Source organism: Fundulus heteroclitus, chromosome 22 (assembly GCF_011125445.2).
Source record: "Fundulus heteroclitus isolate FHET01 chromosome 22, MU-UCD_Fhet_4.1, whole genome shotgun sequence".
Classification (NCBI taxonomy): Eukaryota; Metazoa; Chordata; class Actinopteri; order Cyprinodontiformes; family Fundulidae; genus Fundulus; species Fundulus heteroclitus.
Window position 1 is genome coordinate 8,640,992 of NC_046382.1, and position 9,754 is coordinate 8,650,745.

At 40.7% G+C, this 9,754-nt stretch overlaps 1 long non-coding RNA gene across 1 annotated transcript; it reads left to right on the plus strand.

The window, feature by feature from the left end:
• Window positions 1-1,086, plus strand: LOC118557078. The gene is made up of 2 exons (XR_004927573.1): window positions 1-57; window positions 854-1,086. It is a non-coding gene; the product is annotated as an uncharacterized LOC118557078 (long non-coding RNA).
• Window positions 1,087-9,754: the final 8,668 nt, after the last annotated feature.

Genomic DNA, 9,754 nt, shown 5'->3' on the forward strand with positions numbered 1-9,754 from the left:
TTCAGGACCGTCCCTGCAAGGAGGCATTGCAGATCCCCTCAAATGACGCATCTTCATGTAAGTGAATTCCATTAAATATGCACACCTTTCTGATTTTTGTTCGTTTAAAAAGGGCTGAAACCCAATGAATAGGCAGAATGAAGTATCACTTTGGGTTGGTCTATAGACCCGGTGCAGTTTGTGGTTGATGTTTGACAAAACGTGGAAAAGTTCAATGGATGTTTATTCTTTCGCAAGGTACTGTACATCTGCATAGGTTTTTTGTTGAAATGACTTCAATTTAATTTTATTCATATAGCGCCAATTCATGAAACATGTCATCTCGAGGCACTTTACAAAGTCAAAATCAATCATATTATACAGATTGGGTCAGATTATACAGATTGGTCAAAAATTTCCTATATAAGGAAACCAGTTGATTGCATCAAAGTCCCGACAAGCAGCATTCACTCCTGGGGAACCGTAGAGCCACATGGAGAGTCGTCTGCATTGTCCATGACTTTGCTGCAATCCCTCATACTGAGCAAGCATGAAGCGACAGTGGAAAGAAAAACCACCCATTAACGGGAAGGAAAACCTCCGGCAGAACCAGGCTCAGTATGAACGGTCATCTGCCTCGACCAACTGGGGTTACAGAAGACAGAGCAGAGACACAACAAGAGAGACAAAAAAGCACAGAAGCACACATTGATCCAGTAATCTGTTCTACATTAGATGGTAATAGCGGATGATCTGTCTTCCCTGGATGATGTCACAGCTAACAGAACGCCAGACCAGGTGTAGCTACTATGACTTCTCACTAATTGTTCCTTTTGCTTCCACGTCCATGAACTAACCAACCAAACCAACCCAGGCGATTACCACCATCAACGTTTCCGTTGGGCTGCCGACTCGCCATCCTGTCTGCTGCAGAAGTTCAGAAACTACGAAATATGAAATTCTTCAGCCTTAAAGTCCTGCTGTCCTGAAGTATAACGTAGCTTCATGCTCTTTTATGGTGTGTGTGCGTAAATTTTGCCTTGTGTGACTCGTGAATGTTTCTGTTGCAGATGTAGGAGTTTGTGTTTAATAAAGATGAATCTGTTATTTTTTGCATATTTTATGTGATTAAAGTCAAAGTGTAAAGTAATTGTGCATCGTCCAGAGACACGCTCTGCCCCAAGACTCCTGACGCTGTGACGTGCGTCTCTGTGCGGCTGCTGTAAACCGAACCACGTTGTGTCCAATGTTGTGATGAGGTTTGTTGTTTGTTATCTTGAGCTGCTACACAGCGAGTCATGGTAATCGTTTAAAGGGGAACATTCTGTTTCAGCCGGTCATGATGCTTGCTCCCTGAACATGTATCTTTTTATTCTCCCCAATATTAGCTTTTTTTGTGCAAGTTTGGATGTTACTGCCTTAAATGTAATAAATTTGGTAGATTGTGTGTGTATTTTTCCTCCAAACTTTTCACCTGGTGACATGGTGATGTAGAGCTGTGTGTCGTCTGCATAGTTATGCTACCTGATGTTGTTTTTTATGATCTGAACTAGAGGGAACATGTAGATATTAAACAGGAGGGGACCCAGGATGGACCCTTAGGGAACCCCGCATGTGATTTTTGTCGTCTCTGGTGTAAAGTCACCTACTGACACAAAAGAGTTTCTGTCCTTTAAGTAGGATTTAAACCAGTCGAGTGCTGTACCAGAAAGCCCGACCCAGTTTATCAGGCCCTCTAACATACGTGGGATTAAAAAACATAAATTAACATTTTCTTTAATAACTGCACACAAGAAAAGTCAGAATCAGAGGTGCTACCTGGTTTTACACCCCTAGGCATTGACAATGTACACCCCCAAGCCCCTAAAAGTAAAAATAAATTAAATTTGCACATATTAAGTTTGTTTTTTATGGATGTATTGAATAGAAAAATGTTTGTAGTTATGTTTTTTCTTTACCTAATAAAGGATTTAAATAATTACAATTGGCATTTATTAAAGAGTTAACTATTCAGAAAATATGTGGATTATATTTACTCGTGTTTGGGACCTTTATCATCTTTACAGAGCGTGATAAAATTTATTTTGCTGTTCATTACAGCAACACAAAGAATGTCTGTCATTAATTGAGTTCTAACTGTCCTGCAAACTGAATAACAGCTGACCGTGCCAGCAGACATCTGCCCTCAATCAGTCCTTTACATTGCTGTGCAGGTATTTCAGCCACATTTCTTTGTAGAACTGCTTTATTTTAGCTACATTGGAGAGTTTTCCAACATGAATGGAATATTTAAGGGAATGCCAAAGCATGACATTTGGATTTAAGTACAGACTTTGACTTGGTCGGTCCAAAACCTGTACTTTATTTTATTTTTTTAAGAGATCTAGAGGCACACTTGCTACAAACTGATGTTCAGGCATCCTCCTTAAGGGTTTTCTACTGGGCAGCAGAACCTCACCATTTCAATTCTGTTCAGATAATTGCTGCTGCTAAGTTGAGCTGACTTAATAATTATATGCACAAGGACAGCTTATTTTGTTAATTAAAATAAATGCAGCTTTGGGAAACAAAAATTTACCTTGATTATACTTTTCACGACACTGTAATCTACTTAGAATCTTTTTTTTTCATTACAGCACAAACATTGATTTACAATGATACAGAAAATAAAAATTGTCTCCAAGCTTCTAATTGGTTTAGAGTTGATTAAAATACTATCAGTCAGAAATAAAAGCTTAATTTTATGAAAACCTAAAAATACAGTTTCTTTAAAACCAGATGAGTTAATGTTAAATCTATTTGGGACTGACTACAACTTTATGTTTTTTTTTTAAATTATGGTAATTTAAAGTCAAACATTGTGATGAGCTTATATATTTTACGACGGACCCCTCGGCTGTTTGCTTTCCCCACTCCAACGACTTAGAGCAGGGGTGTTTTGCACTGTGGGCCAAACTCATCAAGTTGAAAGAACTCAAAGGTCCATTTTTTTTCATAATGAAAATAATATAAATAATTATACTGAAAATAATTTTCTTTTTATTTTCTCAGCAATAAACTAAATATGCAAAAGTTATTGTAACAAAGAAGGAAAAGATTGAATTATTGTAGTTGCAAAATAGGGTCACAGATGTTTTCCAATATAAGAGAATAGTGTATAGTTTCTTAATTTTTTTTTAGGTAGAATGTTTTCTACTGTAGTGGTCCAGAAAATGTTTTAGTCTGTTCCCAACGACAGATAAAATTACTTTTCTGAAAAAAATTGCTGTGTGTTAGCAGGTTAAAAGAATGGGCGTGCCTAAGTAAATAGTGTTCTTGAGTAAACAGTAGCTGGATATTTGCAACCCTGCTGAAAATGATATCAGTAGGAAATATCAAAACAAAGCACGGTTAATAAAATAATGCTTCATTTACGAATTAAAAGTCTCCATTTGTAAGAATTTCATTGAAAACCTCAGCTTTCAAAAGTTACAAAAAGTGTCCATCTACTTCTGTTGATCCTTTTTCTCCTTTTTAATTTTTGAAATGCTGTCGGGGGCCGCACTAAGTAAGTCCAAGAGCCACAAATGATGCCCGGGTTTAGAGATTGTTGTTTCCCGGTCCATCCAAGTAGTTTTCAGCTTTAGACCTTCAATAGTTTATTGTTAGTTTATTAGAGGAAGCTTGTTTTATATTAATCTTAAAAAAGTCAATAGTTATAAGTATCAGAGAGAAGAGTTTTGTTAAATTGTGTGGAGCTGCGTCTGGTGGTTATTAGCGTTGTTCTCCAGATGGAGGCGCTGTGAGCCCATGACTCCTGCGTGGCCGTGGGGTGTAAAAGATGAGGTTTGTGGCGCTTTCAGGTGTTTGGTTGCTGCAGCAGGGAGTGAAAGAGGTGTTGTGATGGTGCAGCTGGAGTAAAAAGACTGTGTCCCGCTGTATTACTCAGGCTGCGCTACAGCGTCTATTCACAGGCGCGATCCCACTACTGAGCGGCACGGGGGCTTTGACCTGCTCCGTTTCCGACCTGGGCCGATGCACCCCTCCTTAGACGACCTGGTGGTCCCGGGCTCCCCCAGGAGCACCATATCGATACCGAACTTAGTGCGGACACCCGATCGGCATAGTCCACTGCAGCTCAGAGCTCCTGAGCTCAAACGGTCCGCCAGCCTCAGCCTCCCGGTAGCTTGGATTACAGGCGCGCGCCACCGCACCCGGCGACGGCTTCTCGCGCTCTCTGGCCATATAGCCTTCAACGTAGTGACGTCAACCCGCCTTTTAGCGCCATCTAGCGGCGGAGGGCTTTTCGTCACCACAGTAGAATCACTGAGCTATATAATACACTGGAGTGCTAATAGCCGCTGTTAGAACGAGTCGCTTTGAAGCCACCAGCCGCCATATTGGTACTCCCTATTTTCCCCCAGTAACTAGGGAACATGTGCGCTACAGCATCGAATAACGAGGATTTTCTCATGTTCAGGGGGCTTAAAACTTTTAAAATGTCAAATGCCATATACTTTTATGGTATGTTCTGGTATTTTATTTATTTAAAAATAAAAAAAATAAAAAAAATAAAATATATATATATATATATATATATATATATATATTTATATATACACATATATATATATATACACATTTAATATGAATAACATGTAAAATATTTCAGAACCTAATTTCCTAGTAGTTGATAGTGTTAGTACATCCACTGACTGTAGAATTACCTGTGAAACATTTTCACACAGCCAGAAAACTGCTTGTTGTTGCAACCAAATCCTATGGGATTCTGTGAGAGTAGGGAGTAGCAAGATGGCGGCCAGTGACTTCAGTTTTTCGGCAAAATCAGCACTCCAGTGTATTATATAGCTCAGTGAGTAGAATAGGTCCTTTCTTCTTCCACAGCGGAGAAACTCAGGAGAAAATGCAGCAAAGTGAAAGGCAAATGCAAACATGCAGATTCACATTGAGCACACATAAATAAATAAATAAATAAATAAATAAATAAATAAATAAATAAATAAAACATGAGAACAATGAGACTGACCAGTAGGAGCAAGTTTATAACCTAAGAAAAGAGTATACTCACAAAATTGAAGGTGTAAAGCTGTTCTTTTTTAAACGTGCAAAAAAAATTTTTTTATTTATTTTTATTTATTAATTTCTATATTTTTAATCTATCTATCTATCTATCTATCTATCTATACATATATATATATATGTATAGATATATATATGTATATATAGATATATGTGTATATATATATATATATATATATATATATATATATATATATATATATATATATATATATATATATGAGACCATCAAGTAAACTATGTAACTTTCCCTGTTCAACTCTGCCAAACCCGTCTATGCCTCTGCTATAGTTCGGTTCACTTTGGCCATCTAGTTTGAATTGAAGCAAGTAGGGTGAGGGCTGTTTGTCTGACCAGCTATAGGCAGCTATGCTGCTAGTCAAAACGTGGGTGTTAGGACGCGGCTTTGGGTCCTTTATGTGGGTCTCAGGGCTGTGAAAGGGGGTCTCAGCATGGGATCTCTGCACTCCTGCTTGATAGTGGCTCAGCTCCCATGTCAGTTTTCTCCTGCACAGCTTAGAGAAACCACCACTGATTTGATTATGATGTTAGTTTCACAGAAAACAGACTTTACTCAGCCTGGCCAACCCTGAAGATGCTTGTGAGTCTTTGAGCCCCATGTGGCCTGCATGGAAGCTTGTCTCCCCCAGTGCAGACTCTCCTTGAGAGATTGGGGCATGTCTGGCAGATGACTGACCCTAATTAAAATATATAAACATGCACACAAATTAAAACCCAAAATTTCTAAAATCCATTGTAAACCTGTTTTTTAACCATCATTTTCTTAAGTCCTTAAACAATAACAAAGGGTTAAACCGTGTTAGAAATTATTTTCAACCTTATCATACGCTGGGACACGATCAGTTTCGGAGTTACTTTTGTATTCGATTAATTTTGTATTCTGTATTTGTATTCTGTTTAATTTTGTTAAACATGCAACAAACTCTTTGAGAACAGCTCTGCAGATACATTCAAAGTTTTCCTTTGTAATCATTTCTTGGGAATGGCTCCACCTTTTACCAATGTTACCTTTTGGTTTTGCATTGTGATGATGTTGAGTTTTATCTGGCAGCTTAGGCTTTGGCAGCAGCCTGTCTTCACTCCTATCAGGCTGTTGGATCCCTGGAGAACTGATTTTGTGGGTTTTCTTATGCCTCTCTCCTGTTTGGAGGTTTAAGACACTAAGCTGAGTGTTCCAAAGAAACTGAGCATGTCTGTGGACATCTTGCATGGACAATTTATTTTCCCTTCAATGCATGGTCACATCATATTGTACACTTTCATGTAGATTGAGGGAACAAAGGCTTAAAAGTGGGTCCTCTTCAGGACCTGGAGAATTACATCCCTGAGAATAAATGTTCCTTAAGCAATAGTAATATTTTTTGGGTGTTTCATTTTCTTCTTGAAGAACAGCAAAAGCGTCAAGAGGTATAGAGGCCTGATCCCTGTACACAGAATATTGTTCTCTCAAAGAGCTGAATAACTGTCTTGAATCGCTGGAGGAAGAGCTTTAATGAAAACATGAAAATGTATGGTTGTTGTTTGCCAAATAAGCTTTAGTTTCTCACAAGATGAGGGAATGGTCAGGTCAAAAAGACAACGTTCGACTTCCTGCAGATAATCATGAATGTTTGAATCCTGATTATCTGGGTCAAAATGTTCTATGTCCTGAGCAAGAGACTCAAGTTGGGGAATATGGATAACGTAATTATGAGGTGGACCTGGACCACCTGGGAAATCAAGTTGGTTATGTTCATAATCTGATGGAGGTAAAAATGTGGTAATAAAGTTTGTTGAAGGCTTCTTACACATCTTTAGCTGAGGTGGCAGCAAATGTGTTCCTGTCTGTATTAACAGCCACTTTTCCATTACAAGCCGCAGGATTAAAAGCCCCAGGCCATGGTTTTCTGGGGTAAACCATAGCCTGGGTCTTTTAGGTTTGTCGTCTTTCCATTTGCTAGGAGTCGTTTACCAGACTGATTTACTGTCTGTGTAATTCAGTCTGGCTGGCCAGGCTAGGTTTGGTCAGCTGGTGCACTGAGACAAAACTTTCAATGCGAGTAAAATGAGAAAGTCTCGCTAAATCCGTGGATCTGAAATAAATACAGCTCGCTCATCTGCGTCTAGAAACTGAAGCGCCGTCCGTCCGTCACTTCCGCTTATCCGGGGTAGGGTCGTGGGGGTAGCAGCTTCAGTAGGGAGGCCCAGACGTCCCTCTCCCCGGCCACTTGGGCCAGCTCCTCCGGGGGAATCCCAAGGCGTTCCCAGGCCAGCAGAGAGACATAGTCCCTCCAGCGTGTCCTGGGTCTTCCCCTGGGCCTCCTCCCGGTGGGACGTGCCCGGATCACCTCACCAGGGAGGCGTCCAGGAGGCATCCTGACCAGATGCCCGAGCCACCTCAACTGGCTCCTCTCGACGTGGAGGAAACTGAAATGTCTTTTATCTATTAATTTTTTTCCCTTAGAAGTGGTTCACGGGTTATAAATGGATTGTCCCACATAACAATCATTCTGATATTAGAACAATAGTTGAAATGCATGATTTGAGCACTGGCTTCTTTTAACAGCAAACTAAGCACACATATAGAATAAATGAATGACAACATCTCTTCAAGTTCAAGAATTTATTAACGGAAATAAAATGAGCATCCATAGAACATCACTATATAATGCTGTTTATCTGAATTAACACCATATTCCAATCAACAGATCCTTTCTAGTAGAATACTGAACCTTAAGTAATAATAGCAATAATAGTAATATCATCTTTATTGTCATTGAAACATACATTACAACAAAATTTGTTCTATGCTTTTAACCCATCACCTTTGGGGAGCAGTGGCAGGGGCGCCTCCAGGGGGTGGCCAGGGGTGGCCATGGCCCCCCTGTGCCATGTCCTGGCCACCCCACTGGCCAGTGTCTATTGTAGTAGCGTCAGTTTAGCATTTCATCCTATCATGCACAGCCAGCAAGACAGACGCTCTTCCTTGGCTTCTATTGCACTTATTTGTATCTGCCAGTATCTACTTCACTTAGTAACTGTTTTGTTTTCCAATACATTAATAAATGTACACCTTATTCCTAATGTAATTACGCAATAAAAATGTATTGTTGTTCAACTCAAAATGTTAACTGTGCTATTATTGGGCTATGCACATTAGATCATTAGGAACATTAAAATTTCAGAAAACCATTAAAAACCACAAAATATTAGTAGGCGTTTACTTAAGTCTTTCTTATTCTGCCTGTTTTCTACATGCAGCTTTACTACAACAGTAGAATAAAATCCTGAAATTACAGCTTTTAGTTTTAGTGCCACCCCAAGAGTTTAAGTGGCTCCATCTGGCCCCCTATGAAATATTTCTGCAGGCGCCACTGAGCAGTGGGCTGCCATGTGCGGCGCCCGTAGTTAAGTAAAACTACTAAGCTTAATCAAGATCAAAAGAAGCTAAGGAACTTGGGCTGTGGCGTGCGATGCACCCTCGCAGACTGCAGGATTCTCGATGGCGGAAACAGGGGTGGACCAAAAGATGAAAGGTCGTCCCTGTCCCCGTAGAACAAGTCCCACAGCTGGGTCTCCTGGATCCGGGGCGCTCTGGCCAGACTCACCCGAGCAGCAGCAATAAAACCCGGCCGACTCACCAGGGAGAGACGTGACGTCGGCCCAGTCGGTGCAGTGGCCTCTGGCTGGGCCTCGGGGAGCGCTGTGGCGGTGATCCTACGCAGGCGAGCCTGGCGTCTGCGCCGGGAGGAGCCGGGCATGAAAGAGAGGATGCTACTGATCACAAGGCCGCCGCTGCCACTCCCGCTCCTGCAGGAACTCCAGCTCCTGCTGCTGCAGGAACTCCTGCTATCATGATTTGGGTTTTGTTTTGGTTTATGTTTATTATTTGATCAGCTAGTCTTGTCTTCCACCTCAGGTTTTGTTTCTGTTCTGTCTGGTTTTAGAGTCTTCAGCTTCTGTACTGTTTTAATTTACCCGGTCTTTGTATTTAGTTCTGATCTCCTTTCGGTGCTCTGTGTAGTCTTAGTTTATCTTCTATCTTAGGTTCGTTCTTCGTGGTTATTTATGTTCTAGGGTTGGTCTAGTGTCTGTTCCTTTCCATGTGTTTTCTGTCAGCTCGGTTCCTCCTGCAGCCTCTTTCCCAACCTCTGATTACATCCACCTGTTTATGGTTAATTGGCTCTCTCTCTCTCCTTTGTTCTCCTGCCTTTTTAAGCCTCCCTCCTCTGCCACTTCCCTGCCAGTTCATTGTCAATTCTAGTCATGTCAGTTGTGTCTTTCCATGTCAAGTGTCCGGTGAGTTTAAGTTCCACATTTTTTCCTGTACTGTCTACTTCTGGATCATTTAAGTTTGCCACCTCCCAGTATGAGTTTTTTGGACTGCCTTTGTTTGTATAATTTTTGGATTATGATTTTGACCACTGTTTTGCCGATAACTAATAATTAACCTGCTTTATCTGAAACCTCTTTGTCTGGTTAAAACCTGGGTCTTCCTGTCTCTGATCTTCCTGACACCTGCTCCTGCAGGAACTCCAGCTGCTGCTGCGGTAGTAGCGGCAGGAGCTGCAGACGAGGCGGCCAAGCACGTGAGCCGTGGTGTGGGTGGAGCTGTTTTAGATAAAAAATTTTGAGAAATTACCAAATTCAACACAACCAGAACATCAGGTATAAAGAAAAAAAGTTTTGACAATCT